Here is an 11,762-nt window from a genome sequence, read left to right as displayed (position 1 = left end):
ATCTTTCCAATAAACCAATTTTCAATCAGAATCAGTTTCTGAGGCTGCAATTTATTGAAATATTAGTACAATACTTTGAGGTCAGTATCATCATCCTCGTTTTTCAGATAAGAATACAGGCTCTGAGAGATTAAGTATCTTGTACCTAGCAGTCCGTGGGGTTGCAGAGTTGGATGCGACTGAGTGAGCACACACACACGCACCTAGGATCATTTGTTTAGTCTCTAAGTCACGTCTGATTCTTTGTGATCCCACGCACTGTAGCCTACGAGTCTCCTCTGTCTATGGGATTTCCCAGGCAAGAGTACTGGAGCGGGTTGCCATTTCCTTCTCCAGGGGATCTTCTCGACCCCCTGCTTGAACCCGCAGTTCCTGCATTGGCAGGTGGATCCTTTATCACTGTGCCACGTAAGAAGCCCTTAACTAATGTTTAAGCATTTATAAAATGAACCAGCAGGGAAGACCAACAGCACTATCTTCTAATTTTAAACCCCATAGTTGTTTTAGTAGCTGCCTCTTTCATAGATAACAAAGAACCTGAGAAAGACTCATTCCTGAAACAGTCCGTTTCTCTCCCATCTGTCTAGTACCTAAAGGGTAACCCTAGACAGAGGTTCTTCTGTGTCTAAAAGGCTTTCTCCTCAATTTAAAGGCAAACACACCAGGGATCTTCAGAGTGTTGTCAGCTGACACCAGGATGGACTTGTGTAACAGCTGCTTGAGGATATGGACCCATGAGAATGGCATACAGGTGGAAGGGACAGGAGAGAGAGAGAAAAATGCTGAAAGGGGATGAATAGGGTTGCCATAGGACTGGGGCTAAAAACAGAACTTTCCCCCACATTTCTTTGGCTTAACTGCTTAGCCTACAAGGTAGAGTCAGTAGGGAAATTCCAGAGAGACTAGATTGTATTAAACTGATGGTTCTCAGCACCACTTACCCTTTAAAATCACCCAGGGAGGCTCTGTGTGTGTGTTTGTGTGTGTGTTGCCATACATATAGTTGCTTTGCAATGTTGTGTTGGTTTCTGCTGTACAAGGAAGTGAATCAATCAGCTATATGTATAGATATATCCTCCCCTCCCACCCGCACCATCCCACCCCCTAGATCATCACAGAGCACAGAGCTGAGATCCCTGTTCTCTACAGCAGTTTCCCATTAACTATCTATTTTGCACGTGGTAGTGGATACGTGTCAACCCCAGTTTTGAAAATACAAGTGCAAGGGGGAATGGGAGGTACTTGATGGGCACAGGGATTCCTTTTGGGCAGTGGAAATATTGTGGAACTAGATAAAGCTGATGGTTGCACAATATTATTAGTGTACTAAATGCCATTGAACTGTACACTTTAAAATAGTTAATTTTACCTTATGCGAGTTTTATCTCAATTTTTTTTAAAAAACTAGCACTCTGCCTTCCTTAAGAGTGAGGAGAGTAATAAAGAGCATGCATGAGGAAGGAGGAATTTCATAAAGATAAGAAGTTGGAGGAAGGTCTTGAGAAATATGAGACTTTAAGAGAGACACACCTTAAAGATAACTTCTGTAAAGACTTACCATGCTTTACTTCTCAGGTGTTTTATGGGAGTTCCACTTGAATTCCTTTGGATGTGACAGTGCTGAGATAGGGCTGAGTATAGTTTTATTTGGGTTACAACTTATTTTCTTTTTAAAAAAAAAATGATTCGTTTACTGGCTGCACAGGGTCTTCATTGCTGAGCATGAGGTTTCTCTAGTTGCAGTGAGCAGGGGCTATTCTCTAGTTGAAGTGCATCGGCTTCTCATTGGCGTCTCTTGTTGAAGAGCATGGTCTCTAGAGTACTGGGGGCTTAGGTAGTTGCAGCACACAGGCTTCGTTGCCCCATAGTATGTGGCATCTTCCTGGACCAGGGATCCAGCCCATGTCCCCTGCATTGGTTGGCAGATTCTTAACCACTGGACCACCAGGGAAATCCTCATACTTATTTTCTAGTTCTGCCCAAAGCTAGTCCTAGAGTCTAACAACAAATTCAAAAGGGACTAAGCATTCTCTTGCCCAGATGTAGTCAAGTCTGCCCAGATCCAAAGACATCCTCCAATATAAACAGCAATAAACTGAGACTGTGAGCTCTTGCATAAAGGCCCCAGAGCACAACTCACACCTCCCAGCCAGAAACATATTCAGTTACCAGGGATGCTCTGGCAGTCAGCAATTTCAGCCTCTAATTTTGATGAAAATACTTGCCGAGACTGAATTGGCACAAACAAAGCACATTCACACCCAGCCAGCTGGACTGTATCTCAAAAGTACAAGACGAAGCTCCAGAAGGTGAAGAGACTGATACTATTTATGGGAACAGTTTGCAGTCCTCTCTCTGTTAGAGGTCTGGGTGGAAACGGGGCAAGAGAAGGATATCAGTGACAAGGAGAAGGCCGCTGCTGAAATGCTGCAAGCCCACGCAAAAGCCAAGGCTCCCCAGGAGACCCCGAGTGCCAGGGACACAGCATAAAGCAGTGGGTTTGCAAAATGATCCTCATAAGAAGCAATTACTAGCTCATTTGCTCAACAGAGAAGGGAAACACTTTACACAAAAAGGAAAGAACAACGGAGTCAGATAAAAACAAGCTGAAATGGGGACTACCCTGGCGGTCCAGTGGTTAACACTGTATGCTTCCAATCCCTGGTTGGGGAACTAAGGTCTTGCGTGTTGCACAGCAGGACCAAAACAAATAAACACACAAAATAATTCAAAAACCTGGTTGAACCAGTGCAACCAAAGACAAGACAGAACAGATGGAAATTACAGCAAATCTCTAGGGGCACCAGAGCAGATGTTCCAGCAGGTTCTCTAATGCTGCTTCCCAATGCAGCTGTACACCCACTCCCAAAGCTTTTCTAGCATTTCATTCTTCTTTGTGGGTCTTCCATCCATTTATTAATCCATCCAATAGAACTTGACTAAGCACTGTCTCTATGCCAGATCCAAATCCAAGTTCCGGACATAGAAGTAAGGAAAACACAATTCAGGCCAGATTAAGAAGAGCCTCAAGAACTAAAGAAATTATGGTTTCCCATTCCCAAAATAAAATTCAAATTCAAATTTTATTTTTCAAAATGACACAAACCTTGCATATGTTCTAGAATCAAAATAGCTTCCTTCTGGATTTAAGGATTACAAAATTCAGATGACATGAAAGATGAATGTTTCTCTCATTCTGATGTTCCTGCTTTGCTGGTGCCTTAAGGGGTGCCCTAGCTGTGGGCACCTTCCCAACCCTTAAAAAGCTCTTAAGAGGAAGGATGATATTTGCCTTTCTCACTACCATGGCAGATTTTCTCTCTCCCAATTTTTGGTAACTTCAGTGGTTGTTAATGAGTAGAAGGAGGATAATTTGGCAATAGGGAAAGGAATTTTTAAAAATATTTATTTATTTATTTGGCTGTGCCAGGTCTTACTTGCAGAATGTAGGATCTTCAATCTTCATTGCAGCATGCAAATTCTTAGTTGAGGCCTGTGGGATCTAGTTCCTGACCAGGGACTGAACCCGGGCCCCCTGCAGTGAGAATGTGGAGTTTTAGCCACTGGACCACCTGGGAAATTCCCCAGATAGGATTTTGGCTACCGAGCACGACAGAATGTTGCTTAAGTAGCGCTTCTCTCCCAGTTCTTAAGTTTGCCTAAAAGGACATATAAGCCATGAAATTAAAAGATGCTTGCTCCTTGGGAAAAAAGTTATGACCAACCTAGATAGCATATTCAAAAGCAGAGACATTACTTTGCCAACAAAGGTCCATCTAGTCAAAGCTATGGTTTTTCAAGTAGTCATGTATGGCTGTGAGAGTTGGACTATAAAGAAAGCTGAACACTGAAGAACTGACGTTTTTGAACTGTGGTGTTCGAGAAGACTTTTAAGAGTCCCTTGGATAGCAAGGAGATCCAACCAGTCCATCCTAAAGGAAATCAGTCCTGAATATTCATTGGAAGGACTGATGCTGAAAGTAAAACTCCAATATTTTGCCCACCTGATGTAAAGAACTAACTCATTGGAAAAGACCCTGATGCTGGGAAAGATTGAAGCTAGGAGGAGAAGGAGACAACAGAGGATGAGATGGTTTGATGGCATCACCGACTCAATGGACATGAGTTTGAGTAAACTCCAGGAGTTGGTGTTGGACAGGGAATCCTGACGTGCTGCAGTCCATGGGGTCACAGAGTCAGACATGACTGAGTGACTGAACTGAACTGTACTGAAGCCAAAACCTAAATAGAATTGGTTCATGGATAGTTAGATACGCCCATGGCTGAGAGATGTACAACAAATTGAGTGAGATTAGATGTGCCTGGGCTCCACTCCTGAGCATATATCCAGAGAAACTCTAATTCAAAAAAATAACATGCACTCCAATGTTCATAGCAGTATTACTTAGTAATGCTACTAATTACATAGTAGCCAAGACATGGAAGCAACATAAATGTCCATCAACAGACAAGTGGATAAAGAAAATGTGAGGTGTGTGTGTGTGTGTGTGTGTGTGTATAGTGTACTATTACTCAGCCATAAAAAAGAATGAAATAATGTATTTGCAGCAACATAGATGGACCTAGAGATTATACTAAGAGACATAAGTCAGAAAGAGAACAACAAATACCACATGATATCACTTACATCTGGAATCTAAAGGTGAAGGTGAAGTCGCTCAGTCGTGTCCGACTCTTTGGGACCCCAAGGACTGTAGCCTACTAGGCTTCTCCATCCTTGGGATTCTCCAGGCAAGAATACTGGAGTGGGTTACCATTTCCTTCTCCAGGGGATCTTCCCAACCCGGGGATTGAATCTGGGTATCCTGCATTGGAGGCAGACGCTTTAACCTCTGAGCCACCTAAATTATGATACAAATGAACTTATTTACAAAACAAACAGATTCACAGACATAGAAAACAAAGTAATGGCTACCATAGCGGAAAAGGGGTGGGGTGGGATAAACCAGGAATTTGGAGTTACCAGATACTAACTGCTGCTGCTGCTGCTGCTAAGTCGCTTCAGTTGTGTCCGACTCTGTGTGACCCCATGGACGGCAGCCCACCAGGCTCCCCCGTCCCTGGAATTCTCCAGGCAAGAATACTGGAGTGGGTTGCCATTTCCTTCTCCAATGCATGAAAGTGAAAAGTGAAAGTGAAGTCGCTCAAGTCGTGCCCGACTCTTAGCGACCCCATGGACTGCAGCCTACCAGGCTCCTCCGTCTGTGGGGTTTTCCAGGCAAGAGTACTGGAGTGGGGTGCCTACTATGTATAAAATACACAAACAGCAAGGTCCTACTGTATATCACAGGAAACTAGATTCAATATCCTGTAATAAGCCATAATGGAAAAGAATATGAAAAAGAATACACCTATGTATGTATATATACCTGAACCGCTTACTGTATACCTGAAACTAATACAACATTGTAAATCAACTATACTTCAATTAAAAAAAATTTTTTTTAAGTGTCTGGGCTATATTACTGATTTGTAGTTTCAGTGAATTGAAGAATGAAGACATTTGTATTTCATGGAAATATAGATTTTCCTTAAAAGTCAGGCATACATATATAGCCATTTATTGCTTTATCTGTCTCAAAGGTACTCTGCTCCTCTGGAAACTGTCCTTCCCTGTTCCAAACATACCTGTGGTAGGGTTGCCCAATCACAGTTTCTCCAATCTCCAGCCCTAGAGCAGGCACACAATCCAGATAGATCTCCACCATAAATACGGTGATTGGTTCAGGGATGGCATGAATCCCAAACCAGGATCATCAGAGTTCTCTAACTGCAACTAAGGGGAAAGTGCTTTCTTCTCTGCTCAGTTGGAAGGCTATGTGGATGGAAGCCTAGACTTGCTTGAAGACAAAGTTCTGATTTCACAGGGACAATGGAATTTCAAAAATGAAGCCAACACGCAAAGAGAGGCAGAGAGGAGAAGATATGCCAGAAAGTGATCTGAAGAGAACCAGTCACTCCTGAGGGCAGCTCCACCTCTCCATCCATTGTTTGCTTGCAGGAGGCAATACTTTCTGCCTCCCGCTTAAACTGGTTTAAGTTGCGTTTCTTTAACTTTTATCTAAAGAATCCTGTCCTAGCAAAACCATCTGGTAGAATATTCCTGAAGGAAGTTAAGTTGCACAGGTACTACCGAAACGGATTTATGTCATTTCAGGGTGACTCCGAAGAGTTCAGTTCAGTCACACAGTCATGTCCGACTCTTTGCAACCCGATGACTGCAGCACACCCGGCCTCCCTGTCCATCACCAACTCCCACAGCTTGCTCAGACTCATGCCCATCAAGTCAGTGATGCCATCCAGCCATCTCATCCTCTGTCGTCCCCTTCTCCTCCTGCCTTCAATCTTTCCCAGAACCAGGGTCCTTTCCAATGAGTCAGTTCTTCACATCAGATGGCCAAAGTGTTGGAGCTTCAGCATCAGTTCTTCCAATGAATATTCAGGACTGATTTCCCTTAGGATTAACTGGTTTGATCTTGTTGTTTAAAGGGACTCTCAAGAGTCTTCAACACCACAGTTCAAAAGCATCAATTCTTTGGTACTCAGCTTTCTTTATGGTCCAACTCTCACATCCATACATGACTACTGGAAAAACCATAGCTTTGACTAGACGGATCTTCTCAGCAAAGTAATGTCTGCTTTTTAACATGCTGTCTAGGTTGGTCATAGCTTTTTTTCCAAGGAGCAAGCATCTTTTAATTTCATGGTTGCAGTCACCATCTAGAGATTTTGGAGCCCAAGAAAATAAAGAGCTCTGGTATCATAGTTCTTTATGTCTCAGTGCAGAGAATTCACTGAGGACAAAGTGGTAGGTAAGAAGTGAATGCTTTATTAGAATAGAATGCTTGTGAGGCTCACAAGAAGGTGAGCGAGAAATGCTGTGCTCTGAGAACTTCCTGGGCTACAGTTTTATAATCAAAGGAAAAATGGGGAGGGGGAGATAAACTTTGTCTTTCTTGAGTACACATCACGTTTCCATCATCAGTTCCTCCCCACAGGTAGGGAAGCTTACTTGTCCCTCCCCATATGGTCTGGCCAGGACTGTCATAGCACTTTGGAAAAATATTTTTAGGTCTCAGTAAAATGAGGGTCTTTGATTCTGAAAAGTCACCTCCCCATAAATGATTGATTTTTTGTGCGCACAGAGCCTATTTTGGGGGTCATTAACTTGATCACACCATTGGGCAAGTTGTAGGCCTTATTTTCTACTATTGTTTGGGGGGTATTGTGCAAAGAACATGTCTCAGGGGCTAAAGAACATGTTTTAAGGGTACTAGCTCACTGGGCTCACTGGGCAGGATGTAAGTCTTATGTAAGCATCATTTTATTATTTGGGGGCATGGCTCACGCCTCTGTTGCATGGTTTTGTTGCTAAGCAAGCCTGCTTGGTTTTGTGGTTAAGCAAACCTGCTTTCTTGAGTAATCATTAACTTTCAGGGTCTCTCCATGTGTTTTTACTTACAATCCCCTAGTGGGATTAACTATTTAATCACCTATTTTGTCCCTTCATTCTGCCCCTATCACTGCTGCTGCTGCTACTGCTAAGTCGCTTCAGTCGTGTCCGACTCTGTGCGACCCCATAGACGGCAGCCCACCAGGCTCCCCCGTCCCTGGGATTCTCCAGGCAAGAGCACTGGAGTGGGTTGCCATTTCCTTCTCCAATGCATGAAAGTGGAAAGTGAAAGGGAAGTCTCTCAGTAGTGTCCGACTCTTCGTGATCCCATGGGCTGCGGAGTCCACCAGGCTCCTCCATCCATGGCTACTATACATCAAATAGAATGGTTAAAAAAATTTTTTTTTAATTTTCTCTTTTCATCAGTTTTATTGTGTGAGGGAGGAAAAGCTGGTATAACTGCCAAGTCAGGGTAGGTTTTTTTTAAATTTATTTCAAATTGGAGGATAATTGCTTTACAATGTTGCATTGGTTTCCGGTATACAACAATGTGAATCAGTTATAAATATACATATATCCCTTCCCTCATGAGCCTCCCTCCCACTCCCCACCCCCATCCCACCCAGCTCCGGTCTGGCTCCCTGTGTTATGTAGCGCCTTCCCACTAGCTATCAATTTAACATACGGTAATGTAATATGTCAGGGCTACTCTTTCAATGTATCCCGCCCTCTCCCTCCCGCGCATGTGTCCATAAGTCCGTTCTCTGTTAAGATAATTTTATTTGGTAATATCAAATGGTGAAAATGTGGAAAAACTGGGACTCTCAGACATTGCTGACGGCCAAGGGGTAAAATGGTAAACTTAAAACAAAATAAAACACATAGGAAAACTTTTCGGCATTTTCTAATAGTTACACATACAACTCTCCTATGAGAGATTCCATTTCTAGGCCTTTACCTAAGAGAAATGAAAATATATGTCCACAAAAATATATACAAAAATGTTCTTAGCAGTTTTGTTCATGATAGCTCCCAACTTGAAGCAACCCAAATGAGAATGGATAAACAAATTGTATATATTTATACAATGGCACAACACTTAGCAATGAAAGATAATGAGTTACAGTAATGTGGCTGAATCTCAAAAAAACTTTCTATTGAGCAAAAGATGTCAGACACGAAACAATACATACTGTGTGATTCCATTTTTATTAAGTTCTAGAACAGGCAAAACTAATTGATTATGGTGATAAAGATCAGGAGAGTAGGAGGATTTTGTTTGGGAGGAGACACTGATGGACTTTCTGAGGTCACAGAAATGTTCTATATGGTGGCAGCTATATTGATCTATTTGTTTGTCAAAGCTCATCAAACATCGTTCAAGTCTGTACCTTTTATGTAAATCATACATCAATTTAAAAAAGAGTATTTGTACACTTGTATTTATAGCAGCATTATTTACAATAGCCAAAAGGTGGAAATAATACAAATATCCACTGACAGAAGAATGGGTAAACAAAAGTGATGTTTATGTACAATGGAACATTATTCAGCTCTCAAAAGGAAGGAGAGTCTGACACTCCCTACACCATGGATGAACTTTGAGAGCATTATGCTAAGTGAAAGAAGCCAGTCACAAAAAGACAGATACTGTATGATTTCACTTACATGAGGTACCTAGAGTAGTCAGATTCATGGAGGCAGAAGTAAATGACAGCAGCAGGGGCTGGGAAGGGGAGGCGGGATTGGGAGTTAGTGTTTAATGGGTGAAGTAAGACAAAGAAGAGTTCCGGAGATGGATGTGGTAAGGGTTGTCCAACATTGTGAATGTACTTGATACCACTGCACTGTATGCTTTAAAATTATTCAGATGGTAAATTTCAAGTTACGTGTATCTCAGCACAATTTTTTTAAAAAGAGAGTACTGGAAAAAGTTTCACAGAGACTATGATTGTCTCCTTTTTATTTTTCCAAACAAGACACACAAGAAAAAACAGCAAACAACCCACCATTTACTATCACCTGCATTTCACAAAAGGAGGGATATTTCTGAAACTGTAAAGAAAAATGTAAGGGGACTTAACTGGTGGTCCAGTGGTTGAGAATCCATCTTCCAGTGCAGGGGACAAGGTTGGATCCACAGTCAGGGAACTAAGATCCCACAAGCCTAGGGGCAACTAGAGAAAGCCCTTGTGCCTCAACTCAGATCCAGTGCAGCCAAAAACAAGTGAAAACAAATCCCAAAACTTAAGAACGTAGTCTCAGGATAAACAGTTCTTTTCCCCCAAAACATCTGGACATGTTCTCCCACGTTTTTCTTACTTGTTTTATTTCATTACAGATTAATCTTAAAATCTTCTCATATCAGCACCAGTTTAGAGGCCAGAGATTGGAACTGCTGCTGATGGAGCCTGATAGCACTGAAAGCCATAATAAAAACCCTGAGCCCACTGAACCATTATTCTGATCCTGAATGGCGCTTCTGGTGTCCTGAACACAAGTTTTCATTCACGTGAAGAGACTATAACCCTCAAAATACCTCCAAGACTGTTTGTGAACGATGGGAGATCAGGGAGACCTCACCGGAGGCCGACAGTGAGGGCTGGGGGAGCAAGATTCTTCGCATCCCAGCATCATCAGAAAGTGCCCTTGTGGCTTTTCTGCATCTCCGCTCTAATTTGTGTGCCTTATATAGGGCACCTGCTTAGCCTGCGAAAGCTCTTACAGCTGTAGCTTCCCCGAAGCCAGGAAGTGAAGCAACCCAAAGCTGATGCAGCCAAGAAGGCTGAGTCTGCGTGGGTAGTGGCAAGGTGAGAAGAGAATGCAGTAAGTGTGAAACCACAAGGAAATTCAGAACTGGTTCCAAAGTTCAAACTTTGCAGTGGGTGGTGTCCCAGAAAACCCTGAATGCTGACTGAGCTTCATGGGGCTATTTAGGAAAGAGGTGAACAGGGCATTGCAAAGTGAGGTGGTCCAGGAATTTTCAGGGTCTCTATGCAGCCTACTCGGAGAAGGCAATGGCACCCCACTCCAGTACTCTTGCCTGGAAAATCCCATGGACAGAGGGGCCTGGTAGGCTGCAGTCCATGAGGTTGCTAAGAGTCAGACACGAGTGAGCAACTTCATTTTGACTTTTTACTTTCATGCATTGGAGAAGGAAATGGCAACCCACTCCAGTATTCTTGCCTGGAGAATCCCAGGGACGGGGCAGCCTGGTGGGCTGCTGTCTATGGGATCACACAGAGTCAGATACGACTGAAGTGACTTAGCAGCAGCAGCAGCAGCATGCAGCCTACTAAGTTTACAGTCTTTAAGTAGCGTTAAAATATTTTATTATTAAATTAGCACAATAGATTCCTTATTGATACACCAAGAATTATTTATGTATTGCTAAGGCAAGAAAACATAGTGAAGAGGAACTAAAAAGCCTCTTGATGAAAGTGAAAGAGTGAAAAAGCTGGCTTAAAGCTCAACATTCGGAAAACGAAGATCATGGCATCTGGTCCCATCACTTCATGAGAAATAGTGGGGAAACAGTGGAAACAGTGTCAGACTTTATTTTGGGGCCTCCAAAACCACTGCAGATGGTGATTGCAGCCATGAAATTAAAAGACGCTTACACCTTGGAAGGAAAGTTATGACCAACCTAGATAGCATATTCAAAAGCAGAGATATTACTTTGCCAACAAAGGTCCGTCTAGTCAAGGCTGTGGTTTTTCCAGTGGTCATGTACTGATGTTAGAGTTGGACTGTGAAGAAAGCTGAGTGCTGAAGAATTGATGCTTTTGAACTGTGGTGTTGGAGAAGACTCTTGAGAGTCCCTTGGACTGCAAGGAGATCCAACCAGCCCATTCTAAAGGAGATCAGTCCTGGGTGTTCATTGGAGGGACTGATGCTAAAGCTGAAACTCCAATACTTTGGCCACCTCATGCGAAGAGTTGACTCATTTGAAAAGACCCTGATGCTGGGAGGGGTTGGGGGCAGGAGGAGAAGGGGACGACAGAGGATGAGATGGCTGGATGGCATCACCGACTCGATGGACGTGAGTTTGAGCAAACTCCGGGAGTTGGTGATGGACAGGGAGGCCTGGCGGGCTGTGATTCATGGGGTCGCAAAGAGTCAGACACGACTGAGCAACTGAACTGAGCTGAACTGAAGGCAAGAAAGGAATCAGTGTCATGTGATCTAATATGTTAATCCCACCATTTGTAGACATTCAGTAATAAGACTTTAAATCTATTTTCTGTGTTGTTTCCTCCCAGGTAAGTAGCTGCAATATCAGGGGGAGAAAAAAAGTCTGATGTGTTAAAGCACATTTAAAAAACTAAGAACCTACTTTCCGAAAAAT

Source organism: Ovis canadensis, chromosome 11 (assembly GCF_042477335.2).
Source record: "Ovis canadensis isolate MfBH-ARS-UI-01 breed Bighorn chromosome 11, ARS-UI_OviCan_v2, whole genome shotgun sequence".
Lineage (NCBI taxonomy): Eukaryota > Metazoa > Chordata > Mammalia > Artiodactyla > Bovidae > Ovis > Ovis canadensis.
The sequence above is the reverse complement of the archived record's forward strand: the minus strand, read 5'-3'. Positions refer to the sequence as shown.